The following is a 13,883-nucleotide window of genomic DNA, read 5'->3' on the forward strand; positions in this document are numbered from 1 at the left end:
CATATGTAAACAAGCTTTGGTTCAATTTTGACGCCAATCGCTCCAAGAGGTGTTGATTTTTTTTTTTTTTTTGAATAAAAATAGTTTTATTAATGCAACAATAAGAAAGATAAATCGTAATAGATTGTCGTCTGCGTATTTCCCGTGATTTTAATTGCATGGAAATGATCGAAAATATTATCTCTTTTAATAATAATTAAAATTAATAAGCTTATTAAAATAAATACATCATATCAAAAAAAAAAGAAAAAAATCGTTTCTTTTTCCCCTGTTGATAAAAGTAATTTTTTAAATGAATTAATGCACTTACCAAAATAAATAAAAACAAAAAAATGGCAACTTAAAGAAATACTTTTCATCGTCAAAAAAAAAGTCGTCATCGCATATCTTTATGTAGAAACATAAATGACTTCGAGTTTATTCGCCGAAAACTGAATACCTAAATTAAAACTTGAGCGTGAAAATTTTAAAAACAAATCATATCAACAATAATTATTTCACAGTTAAAACCATAGCTGCAGAGTCGGAGTTGGAGTCAACGTTATTTTGAGATAAAGGAGTCGCAGATGAATATCCAAGAATCAGAGTCAGTCATTTGTCCTCCGTGTATAAATTTTTGCCAAAGCTACGAAGTGAGAGTCGAAGTCGGGGAGTCGGAGTCCGATTGTCTGGCACAGGAGTCGGATTCGGAGTTATTGTTTCTAGATACGGCTCCTGTCCCCCCAAGCCTGCCCCTCCTCCAGGGCGGTTACGTGTGTATAGTTGTGTGTGTGTGTGTGTGTGTGTGTAGGCTTGTGTGTGTGCGCACGGACCTGTGTGTATGCACTTAGGCGTTTGTGAGTGTATGTGTGTAAAGTCATGTGTACGTGTATGTAGGACATGGACGCCTCTGACCAAGAGAAGTGGATAGCTCACGACCGAGGGACAGCCGCCGCGCCGCCAGCAGAGGCCGGTGGTGCTGCAGAGTCCCCTGGTCCAAGCTGGAAAAGGAACCACAACGTTAAGGGCCGTCAAATGAGAACAATTAAGCAATCGTGATTGCTCAATAAAAAAAATCAGCTCTACAATGAAGAAAAAAAGTTAGAAAATAAATGCAAACATAATTTTTTTTTTCTCTTAAAGTTAATATTAGCAGTTGGTTGTTTTCAAGTAGCCGCTTTAATGGGGGTAGCGCTCATTACTGAGGAGCTATAATTAATGCTTGCCTTTAAAACTGTTTGTAGAATTTTTTTTGTAGTTTGTTTGTAGTTTTTTTTTCTGTTTAAGGATGCTAAGAGATGAAGAAAAGCATGAAGAATTTGTGTGTAATAATATTCTGTAACTACTAGTTATTGTTAATAAACAGCTTGTATTGATTAATTATACTGTCTTTAACTTATTTTGTTTACTGAGAAAAGGGGAACCACAAAATTGAAAAGTATCCACATAGTAAAACTGATGCTTGTGCATATTGTATGTCATAGAAAACAACTGTCGGGTAAATCGGGATATAAAATTTTGAAGAGGTTTTAATCCTTCATTAAAAGGACAAGTGCTCTGCACTACATACTTCTGTTTTGTAGTTTTTGATTAATATATATAATTAGCTGAAAATATATCTTTGTCGTGTAATTTTTGCTGAAAATTGATTTAGAGCAAATTTTCTATAGATTAGCAGTAGTTTAGTTTTGTTGCATCATTATTTCTGCAAATTTTCTGCAAATATATTAAAGTCTTGTCGTATCAAATTTTCAGCAAGCTAGGAAAGTACCTTTTGATGAATCAAATCAAAGGTACTGTTAACTTATTGCAAACTACCAAAAACTTCTCCTGGAAGTATTACAGAAATATTTATAGTTTGACTTATTGTATTAAATGTATTTTTATGGATGTGCAAAATATTTTTCTACTTTTTTTGCTAAAAAAACCTGAAATAATTGTTTGGTAGAAATACTACTAATTTTGAGACATGAATGATGTTTTTCAAATCAATTTAACACACTATTAAAATTTGTGCTTGATTACAAATATTTCTGCAATGCATCCAATTAAAGTTTGTTCTAGTTCGCAGTAGTACAGTAGTTACTAGTATTACTTTTTAATTCAAAATGGCTACTTGTCCACTAATTTGTGGAAAGTACAACAAAACTAACTTTTTAATTAGTTTGCAGAGAATTTTCAGAATTTTATGCGCATTTGCAATGAACTTGCAGCAAATTTAAAAAGACAAAGCTCACTACCAAACAGCACGACCTTTAGGGTCACAGATCTGGATGAAATTCTGGATTTAGGTCAGTTCGCACTAGATATGAATCCAGGTTAAGCGGCTTGATTAGCATTTGAAGGCCCTAGTTCGGATGCAACGGGGTCCAAAGTTGCTGTTTGCGTCCAGAAAAGCAATGGTTTTTCCTTTAAAATGAAACTCTCTCTACCCTTTCCTTGATTTGCATTGCCGTATGTGTCAATTAAATGCATTGTGGATTTAGGTCAATTTGTACTAGATATGAGCCCAGGTAACATAGTTTGAGTACATAGGCTTTAGTTTGGCTGCAAGGAGGGTATAACTTTGCTGTGAATGCATTCAATTGGGTGGTATACTGCCGTGCAATATCAAGAAAAGAGTAAAAAAAGGTTAATTTCAAAGAAAAAACCATTGCATTCTGGAGCTGAACTAGAAACTTTGAATCCTTATTACAGCCAAACTAGAACTTATGCAGTCAAACCGCTCTAATTGGGCTCATATCTAGTGTTAAATAACCTAAATCCAGAGTTTTGTCCAGATCCGTGACCCTCAAGGTCGTGCCGTTTGTTGGTAGTCAGTTTGAAGCAAATTTGTCACAGGAAAGATTAAGTTGCTGTGAACTTGCAGCAAACTTGATAATACTTGCAGGAGGACAAACAGTTCGTGGGGACTAAAAGGCTTGCATAAGCTTGCATCTCATTCATCCAGTTTGATGCAAGTTTGCAGAATTGCAAAGCAATTTTGTTGCAAGCAAAAAATGCTATCTGAGTCCCTAGCTCTCTCTCTCTCTCTCTCTACTCATTAAATATTTTGACGGTGATAACGTCGCCATCAAGGCCACTTATGGGAATGCAGGACATCAAGAAGAAATTAACTTTATGTCTGCCTATTTACCTTTTTGAAAACAGGAACTTCTCTCTAAAAGCATGAAAGCTCTCACTGGGAACTCTAAAAGCAATAATATGAAGTACTGACTGTAACAAACGTGCTGTTAACATGTTGATTGATGTCTTCTTAATAAGGGCAATAAACCTACCTGAGGTTATTGATCTTACAATCTGCAATAATTCTTGTATTGATCAGGTTACGGATTGGATGACGACAGGCGCGGATCCAGGATTCGGCTCAAGAGGGGGCACTTTTCTTTTTCAATTTCGGCGCCCCCACACACCTGGCGCCCCTCCCACCCCACCAAATGAATTCGCAAAGAGAAAAATCACATTTTTTGTTTGTTATCCACATTTTTTATACTTTTGAACATTCAACTATTCTTCCGCTAAGGAAAAAAAATATTTAGTAAAAATGCAATGCTACTGGAAGCGAAAAATAATTTAAATAAACTAATGTAGGACATAATAGGATTTTATAGTGGAGTTATCACAACGGGTGACACCTAGGACGCTAATTTGTGGCGCCCCCCCCCCTCACTCACCCCATCAAGAAAAAAAGCACAACAAGGTATTGTGATTTATTATTGCAATAAAAGTAATTGATGCGCATAACGTTTTCAGTGTAAACAATTGTTTTAGTATAGCCTTAAATAACAAAATGCAAAAATGTAAGCGCGAATGCAAGGCAGAGGCGATGGGGATAATTTGAGGGACTGTGCACCTGCCATAAACGCAATTTCAGTCGATCTTCGATTAAGTTAGCGGAAGGAGGATGGGGATTCTACAAAATTTTTTTCAAAATTATAGTCTTAAAAAAGCGATTGCATTCCATCTGAAGTTAAAAGAAGAGTAGGTGCACAACTTGAAAATAGTTTTTTTTTTCCGTTTGAAAGGGGGGGGGGAGCACTTTAAAAAAATTCCCTCAGACATATGGTATATATGTAATATATAACAGACATACAAAAACTAACAGGACCATTAGGAGGTCAAAACTGGGAGATGATCTTTGGTAATATTAAAGAAAGCAAATGTTCGGGGCCCTCCCCAGAATTTTTTTGAAATTTATGTCTTAAAAACGTAATTATAGACTGCATTTGTGGATGTTAAAGAAAGAACTGAAGCTTAGGAAATGTCATGGATGCAAATAGGCTATTATCAAACCGTAAAAAAGCCCTATAATGCCAAGAATTATTGAACTACTAGAATATCGATTTTTTGAGTCGATTTACCACCCTCTACCAATGTTTCAAAATTGAAGCTCCAGAAAGAAATGCCTTTGGTTGGTCAAGCTGGGTGAGTGCCAGGGAGGCGGTATTAAACCGGTTGGGATGGAATGCCATGATTCAAGTCAAAAACGAAATTTTTGACAATCTGAAGATATTGAGGAGAGGGCGACCATCCAGGGGCGACTCTCTTTTGGAAGTTTTTCGAAATTGAAGTCCTTAAAACAAAGGTTTTTTAGACTTTCTTCAATGATATTAGAGGAGGGAAAAATTCAGAGGTTCATACCCTTAAAACTAGCAAAATTTTAGCTTTAAAAACACAAAAAAACACAACTTTCGACATTCTTTATTGATATTAGAGGGACGGATTTCAAAGGCCCCGCCCCAGGAATTTTTCGAAATTGAACTCTTAAAAATGCGGTTGTAGGCTATATTTGATAAAGTTAAGAGCTGGTAATTTTTCGAAATTGAAGATTCAAAATCGCTACTCAGACGATTTTTGGTGTTGTTAGATGGCGGGGTGTTCGAGGCTCTTCCTCCTGAATAATCTCTACAAAATTAAAGACCAGGAAACAAAATTTGAGACTATCTATAATAATTTTCGATGGGGGGGGGGGAGGGATGAACTTCGCGCACAGCATTCTTATTTTCAGAAGCGAGGTGGAACAAATTAGCTGACCAAGAATCTGCAACTGTTAAAGTTTTTAATTTAAAGATTTCTTTTTAAAATAATGAAGGTTTTTTTTCTTAACATTTCTTTTCCTTATTAAAATAACTTTTCTATCCCTATGACATGTTCCTTTCTTCCTTTCAATAAGAAAGAATGCTTCTGAAGAAAAAAACATCAACTCAGCATTCAGGGGTAGGTACGGGTCCTGTGGACCCCTCCTCTGGTTGCGTCACATGGGACCATTTTTTAATCAAAAATGCCCTCGGGAGGAGGTTTTTCGATGAAGTGGATTTTTTTTAATCAAAAATATCCTTTGAAGGTGGTTTTTTGCTCAAACTACTGTACTTGAATTGGCATTTATTTTAAACCCAATGGCTCGGGGTGTTTTCACCTCCAAACCCCCTACGTCCAGATATTTTTCAAAACTTAAGTCATAAAAACGCTATTGTAAACTATCTTTCGTAATGTTGAAGGAAGGAATGAGGTTTATGTGTTTTTTTTTTTTTTGAAAAAGTTTCAAGAACGCAATTTCAGACGATCTTCGATGATGCTTCGCAAAGAGAGGTTAGGAGGCTCTCCCTTGGAAATTTTGTCGAAATTAAAATTCTAAAGACGTAATTGTAGTATATCTTTGATGACATTAGGCGTTAGTGGAAGGGTTTGGATTTGGAACTTTCACGCGAACATTTTTCGAAATCGAAGTTTCAAAAACGCAATTTTTGACGATCTTCGGTGATGGCAGAGAGGGGAGAGGTTCGCCCCGGTCCCTCGGAGATTTTTGAAAACTAAAATCATAAATAAAAAACACAATCGCAAGCCAGCTTTAACGATAAACGAAGAAATGGAATTCTGAAACTCTCTCCCGAAAATTTTTAGAAATTGAAGTCAATAATGGAATTTTTGACGCTCTTCGATGATGTTAGGAGGATTAGAGTCCCTATATAGAAGCTACGCTTTTATATAGGGACTCTAAGGAGGATAAAGAAGGGTCGCCCCTCTAGGAGGACCTCCCCCGCAGTTTTTTTATTACTGAATGTTAAAAAATGCAATTTTAGATGATCTTCGATAATAGTAGGGAAAAGGGGTGGGGGGGGGGGGTCAGAGTTCTCAAGCAGAAATGTGTCAGAATTGAAGACTTAAACCTGTGTTATTAACATGTGCAACGAGGATACGTAGTAAAGGTTGAATGATTAAAACCAATCCGCTCCTCACTTGAAAAATTTCTGTATCCGCTGTTGAGAGCGGGCAATTCTCATGATATTGCGCCCCTGAGCAGACGCAGACGCTCCCCACTCCTCACTGGTTAAGGAACGGTTAATGACGTAAAAAAAACAATTAAATGTATTTCTTTTGCACCCAGTTCTAAAACTTCCCCTAAATTTAGAGGGACACTCATAAAATGCAGATATTGCGCCCCATAGGGAGCGCGGGCGCCCCACAGATTGAGAATCGGTAAATGAACCAAATAAATTTTCCAAATGTCTCTCTTTCTTTTTTTCCCAATTCCAAAACTTTCCTAGTAGATGTATAGGGAAACTCATAAGTTGCAGATATTGCGCCACCCAGGGGGCGCTGAGAACCGGTGAAAGAACCAAATAAATTTTTAAAATGTCTTTCTTTCTTTTGTACCAAATTCCAAAATTCCCTCCCCCCCCCTAAATTTAGAGTGAAAATTAAAAAGTTGCGAATAGTGCGCCCCCTAGAGGAGCGCGGAAGCAACTCGCTTCCCACAGGTTGAGAACCGATGAATGAGACAAATAAATTTTCCAAGTATCTTTCTTTCTTTTGTACCTAATTCCAAAACTTCCTCTCTAAATTTCAAAGGAAAACTCATTAGTTGCGGATATTGCTCCCCACAGATTGAGAACTGGTGAATGAACCAAATAACTTTTCTGAATGTCTTTCTTCTATACCCAATTTCAAAAGTTTTCCGCTAAATTTGGAGGGACATTTTTTAAGTTGCGAATATTGCGCCCCTAAGAGGGGCGTGGAAGCGCCCTACTTGATATTGGTTTAGAATTGTAAATGAGAAAATAAATATTATTCTTTCTTTTGTGCCTAATTCCAAAACTCCCCCCGCTATATTTAGAAGGAAAATTCATTAGTTGTGGATATTGCGCCCCAAGGGACGTGCCCTACTCCTCACAGATTGAGAAGTGGTGAATGAACCAAATAAATTTTCCAAATGTCTTTGTTTTGTACCCAATTCCAAAAATTTCCTACCAAATTCAGAAAGAAAGCTCATAACTTGCGGATATTGCACCCTCTAGAGGGGCACGGAAGCGCCCCACTTCACACAGGTTGAGAACTGGTGAAAGAGACAAATAAATTTTCCAACTATCTTTCGTTCTTTCTTTTTGGTATTTAAATATTCGTCCAGGGACGCTTTCGGCGCCCCCTTCCTACTGGCGCCCCTGATTTTCCCAGGGAGGGGCAATTGCCCCCATTGCCCCCCCCCCTTTGGATCCGCACCTGGATGACGACGGATCTGATGAAACAACTTTATCTGATCACCGACTAATCTCTTTCTCTGTTACAGGTCTGAAGAGACAAATTTTCCCTTTCAGGATTCCCAGGAACACCAACTGAGAGTCCTTTTAAAACCTCAAGTTAGCTGTTGACGATTTGTCTGGAAGTTTAACTCAGTATAAGATTTGGAGCTGGCTGTTGAAACCAGTTGGGACCAGGGAGTTGAGACCAGTCGCAACATGCCATCCTATTGTTGTTACAACCAAAATTGTAAGGCTACTGTTATTGAATTGTCAAGGTTAATTAATTAGTGGTCTAGAAAGATCAGTGACCTACATAGCAAGTGCAGAAGGCTCTTTAATAGAGCTAAGAAAAATGGTGATTGAGAAACTTATAACAGCTCTCACAGAATACAATAAGGACATCAGGGATGCAAAATATGCTTCCTGGTGGACATTTATGTGATAGTGTTAAAGATGTCCCTGCTATGGATAGAATAATAAAACTCATGACCAGAGACATTAACAGCGGCTTAAATACTCTAAAGCGTTCTGATGGTAGTTTCACTGATTCTGGAAGTGATACCCTAGCACAAATGCTAAAGGTTCATTTCACTGGTTCCAACATTATTGATGGTCCTCTTCCCATCTGTCCCCGTACCAGTCAACAAGTGCACAAAATGCAAATGGGACTCATTCAAACCTTTCAAAATTCCTGGTATGGATGACATTGTTCCTGCCCTTCTTCGAAAAGGAATAGAGGTTTTTGCCCCTGTACTTTGTACGATTTTTAGGGCATGCATTGCTTTCAAGCATGTTCCAACTGCCTGGAGGCAAACCAAGGTTATCTTTATACCAAAAGTTGGAAGAAAACTACTATGAGGCTAAATCTTTAAGACTTATTAGACCTCATTCTTATTAAAGGCTTTGGAAAAGTTAAGCGACAGACATATTTGGGAGACACTGTTGAAAGTTTATCCTCTCTCCCTATCTCAACATGCGTATCAATCTGGCAGGTCTACAGAGACTGTGCCTTGTGCAGTCTCTCCTTTATTTTGGAGAAGTCATTTAAGGACAAGGAACTAGCTCTACTATCTTGGCGGCCCTTGCTAGGAGAGGTATTGATGGAACTATTATTAACTGGATTGAAAATCTGTTATGTCATAGGTTTGTTAATGCCTCTTTTAGAGGTGTTGATCTAACTGTTCACAGGAACGCTGGTTGCCCACAGGGTGGTATTCTCTCACCTATCCTCTGGAGTTTGGTTGTCGATTTACTGCTTGAAGGCATTACTTGACTTTTTTGAATTGGCTATGCTGATGTCGTCGTAATAGTGGTTATCACAAGGATTAATATTTGTGTGGAAAGATGGTGTCATTCTGGGGGTGCGTAATATCAATCTCTTAGGACAAACTCATTGTTGTTCAAATGAAGTTAAGTATCTTAAACTCTGAACTCTACTGACTCCAAGATGAATTGGAAGAAGCGTTTTACATTTAGCCTGGCAAAGGCTAGTAAAAGTCTTGCAAGAGAGCTATTGCCAGAACCTGGAGGCTTGTCCCAGGTCTGTCCATTGGATCTACAAGATGGTCATTTGCCCCATCATTACGAAAGGCTCCACTGTCTGGTGGTCGAGAACCAAACTAGACATTGCTAAAACTGAGCTTAACAAGCTGCAGAGGATGGTCTGCACAGCCACGACTGGTTGTATTAGGACCACACCTACTGCTGCACTGGAATTACTTTAAGGTTTATGTCCCCTTCATATGCAGCTCAATGGAGGGCTAACTCCAGTAATCTTTCCTGGAAGAACTTTCATGATGTTCTAGGACATCTGCTGTCTGGCCTGTCAAGCGATTACATGCTTAGGGAGCATGTTTTTGACAGGGTTGGCCTAGTTCTCGTCTACACAAAAATAATAAATCAGTGCCTGACAGCAAATAAACAAGGGCTAATGCTAATAAAGTTTCCTAGGTTTTTACCACGGAATGTGATAATATTCTTTGCACTCTTGCAAAGCAGCTGAACAAGGGTACCTGGACACTCTGGGGTGAGGGAAAAGGAAATAGCTGATTACCTTGCTTAGAAAGGTTTTGATACCCCTTTTGTTGGCCCTGATTTCAAAGAATCTTATTAGGGCTGCTTCTTTTGATATTTTTAGAAAAAAAAAAAAGATTGCAACTGACACAACCTGGATGGATAGCGTCAGGCAATGAAACTTAATAAAGGTTGCCCTAGTATAAAAGCAAATGAGCTCTTAGGTCTGAACTGAAAGTGTTAGGAGGGCTATAAGCCTCGTTACTGGTCATTGTACCTTGAAGCAAGCAGCACTTCATTATAGTGGATGACAGTGATGATCCAATTTGTAGAGGCTGCCGCTTTCACGAGGAAACTGTTGCACACATTTTGTGGATTGCCAAGTTTTGCTTACAGGTTTGAACAGCTTGGCCACCACTTGCTCCAACCTTAGGAGATTCATCATATTCCCATTAAGTGCTTGCTGGTATTTGCTTTGGCTACTGGTCTGTTTTGAAAAACGTTCTGAAACAGCAAAGGCAAAAATGACAAAGCAAGACACTGGGGATGCTGAGTGGAACAATCGGACAGTCCAATAGAAGGCATTTGTTCTTCACACCTGATATGTATTTCTGGGATTGTGATACTTGGGAATGGTAACCAACAAGGTGAATGGTTTTCCAAATGCCATAGTTTAGCTCTGGTGAAACATGGAACAAAAATGGAAATTATCTTTTATGGTTTTCTCATTTGGGCAAGAACTCCTTTCAAATGGAAAAATTTTGATGGATAATGGTAAAACCTCCACAGAATCTCAGAATAGGATGACAAAATGTGAAATATCCTTCAAGAAAAATGCAATAAAATCCAAGTTCCTTGCCTTAATCTGTTGGAGCTACAGTAGAAGACCAATATAACGCACACCTTGGGACCAGAGCTTTTGGGTTATACAGGTTTTTGCATTATATAGATCATTTCACAAATTTTGAAACTAATATTTAGAATATATCTATATATTAGCACTTCAAAATGAGTTTTGTACAAAAAGTGTATTAAAACACTTATATTGCAATTAGCCATTCACAAATAAATATGCTTCACAATCAAAAGAAAGTGAATTATCCTGCACTTCTGCTAGCTTCATGGCTTGCATAACAGCTACATTTTTAAGAACCATTTGGTACATTCTGTTTACTGTGAGTACTAATTTTCATTTAAGAGCTTTGAATTTAGATGGAATGATGAAAAACTGTTTCAGAATTAAATTTGCCTAACAATTTTTATGCTTGAAAAGAAAAGAGGGATTTTTTAAACTTCAAAACCTATTGTTTACTTCTAAAAAGTTGTGCGGCTTTTGAGAATTGCGTTATATAGGTCAGCGTTATAAAGGTTTTCTACTGTATTTACTTTCACGTGATAACTGGACAATTACTAAGAAAAACACATGTTAAATGCGTCTAAGACTTTGCATATTGTTCCCTGTGACACCACAGTGATATATAGACAATAATCAGTTCCTGAACTATCTTGTTGTAGTGAGATTTATAGACTTAGTTATTTTCTTCATCATTTCCCTGTGCTTCTAGTCATAGGCGGATTTAGGCCGAAATATTTGGGGGTGCAACAATAACAGGGATCTGAGGAGGGGGGGATATTCCCGGAATAACAAGGCAGTGGCGAAATCAGAAAATAATTTTAGGGCGGGACACGCTTTGAAGTCTAAAAAACGCGATGTAAACCATATTTTGTAAGATTAGGGGATGGGCAATTCTTAACATTTCAAACTGCAGAAAAAGTCTTAAACGAAAGTCGATATTAGAAGCAATGGGTGAATCTAGCTACTGGTTTGAAATGGGATTCATGCCCCAGAAAAAATTTGAAATAGTAGTTTTGAAAACGCAGTTTTAGTTCTTGGTGATATTTTAGAGGCAAGAAAGATACGTGATGCTCCAAGGCTATGTTTAGAAATTTTAGTCTTATAAATGTGATTATAGTCCATATTTATAGTTTGGGTTATGAATGACTCATAGACTGTCTCCAATCGTTTGCTAAAAAGCAGATAGAAATACGTAACCCCTTCCCCTCCCCCATGCTACCTCTTTAACTTTTCATAATTGAAGTTCCAAAAATACTACGGAGGACAATTTTTGATGCTGTTACCGGACGGGGTGTTCTGGAGCTCTCCCTTGGAAAATTTTCGAAATTGAAGTTCTAAAAATGAAGTTCTTCTACAATAATCCATGGTATTAAAAAAAAAGGATTATCCCACTTAAATATTTCGAAATAGTAGTTTTCAAAACCAAAATATTAACAATCTTTGATGATAATAGAGAAAGGGGGGTCATAGACCCTTGTTCGAATATTTTCCAAAATTAAAGTCATGGTGTAAGTTACATGGTGTAAGTAACACATGAGTATAAGACCATATTTGGTAACGTTAGGGACACTGCAATTTTTCAAAACTGAAGCTCTAAAAACGCAATTTTAAACGATTTTTGATGTATGGTGATTAGAAGATCTTCCCTGGAAATTTTGCGAAAGTGAAGCCCAAGAAACGAAATTTGAGGTACTCTGTAATAACTTTAACTGGAGAAAGGGTTTTGGAGAAAAAACATTTTGAGGACTAATAGAAAAAATGAAAACGAAATAGAAAAAAAATAAAAAAAAAGAAGAGGGGGAGACATGAAAAAAAGAGGCACATAATTCGCCGCCAATAATCTGAAGCTGTTGAAAAATTTATATGTCAATATTTCTTTTTGAAAGAGAAATTAAGATTTTTCCCCCAACATTCTTTTTCTTTTTCGTAAAATAACTGCGTTTTCCCAAAATAAGATCTTTTCTTCTCTTCAATAGTAAAGAATATTTTTTTTAAAACATCTACTCAGCATTTTGTGGGGAGGGTCACCAGTCTTGTGCCCCTTCCCCCCTGGATGCACAATTGCAGCAAAATGTCCGGAAGTCCTCCTTCAAAAAGTTTTGATTATTTACCTTAAAATTGTTGGTTTTCGGTTGATTTCGGTGTAGATTTTATTGATCAAGTTTCTTGCAATAGCCATGTTTTTTTTTTTTTTGACTTAATTAGCCATTGTTGTTTTAAAATAGAAGAATTTGTATTGATATACGAATAAACACCCAATTACAGAACATGCAATTATTCTATACAATAACACAGCACAGAACAATAAATTGTTAAGTTTCTTTATTTGCATGAAATTATTTATTAGGTTTTTTTTTTTTTTCAAATGGATAAAATTACTTTCACTAGCGACGTGTGGTGATACACTGGATTCAAGTAAATTTACTAGTATAGCAGCTATGTATTTTTTTCCCCCTGCGTTTCTGAGTGAAATATACTAAACTAATTTTTTTTCAAAACCCAGCCAAAAATTTTGGGGGTGCGGCGCACCCCCTGGCACCCCCGTAAATCCGCCTATGCGTTCTAGTTCACTGAGGTAAAGATGTTATAAACTGGCACATCATCAAGAATTTAATTATTGCTGCAAGCCAACAAAATGAACTGATTTTTGCATCTCTGAAAAAATTCACCCTTTCGAAATCCATTAGCTTGGGCCAGATGAAATGTACTCGAAAGGTTGTTACATGACAGGACACTCAAAAGGATTTTAAATTATTAAACTTAATTTTTTAGCAAAAAATCATTGAACTTATTTGAAGAGTTTTCACTTTTCTTGAGAAGATTCTCCATCACATGTGAAATGCATTACAGTGTTTTCTCAATTTATTGAAACTGTGAAAACTATTTAACTTTTTAATCTCAAACATTATAAAAGATTTTGATTTTTACATTTATGCTTTCCTTCCAAGAAACACACCAGTTACATTTTAATTCATTGTGACAACTCCTTCATGCATAGCATTTTATTAACTCTCTTAGATTTCCCTCATTTCAATTGGTTTTATTTTACCTTTTTTTAAAATTTTCATAAATTGTCCTCATATTGCCGAAGTTAACAGTCATGGAGGAAGATTATATATATACAGTAGAACCTCGGTTATCCAAGCTAAAATACAATAGAATATTTTAAAAGATAAAAATGACCAAGTAAAAAGCAATGTCTAACTTTCCAGTCCTCCAGCATGCATTAGATTACTGATTCTTTGCACTGAAGTTGCAAAATATAATGCTACACATATTTCATGCCTTGGTTAATATGAAAAAAATTCACTCTGCAATTTGATTTTACATTTGCCTGTCCGTATCAAATTATAATTGAAACTGAAGAGTATTATTCAAACGTAATCATTCAAGCACCGAGTTTTACTTGTTGTATACTCAGTTTTAAAACTTCTGTACCTGATTGAAAAATTCTATTTTTAAAATATCCACTCCACTCTGCCAACTTTATTTTCATTATAGGAATTTAATTGGAACAA

Source organism: Uloborus diversus, chromosome 2, assembly GCF_026930045.1.
Source record: "Uloborus diversus isolate 005 chromosome 2, Udiv.v.3.1, whole genome shotgun sequence".
Classification (NCBI taxonomy): domain Eukaryota; kingdom Metazoa; phylum Arthropoda; class Arachnida; order Araneae; family Uloboridae; genus Uloborus; species Uloborus diversus.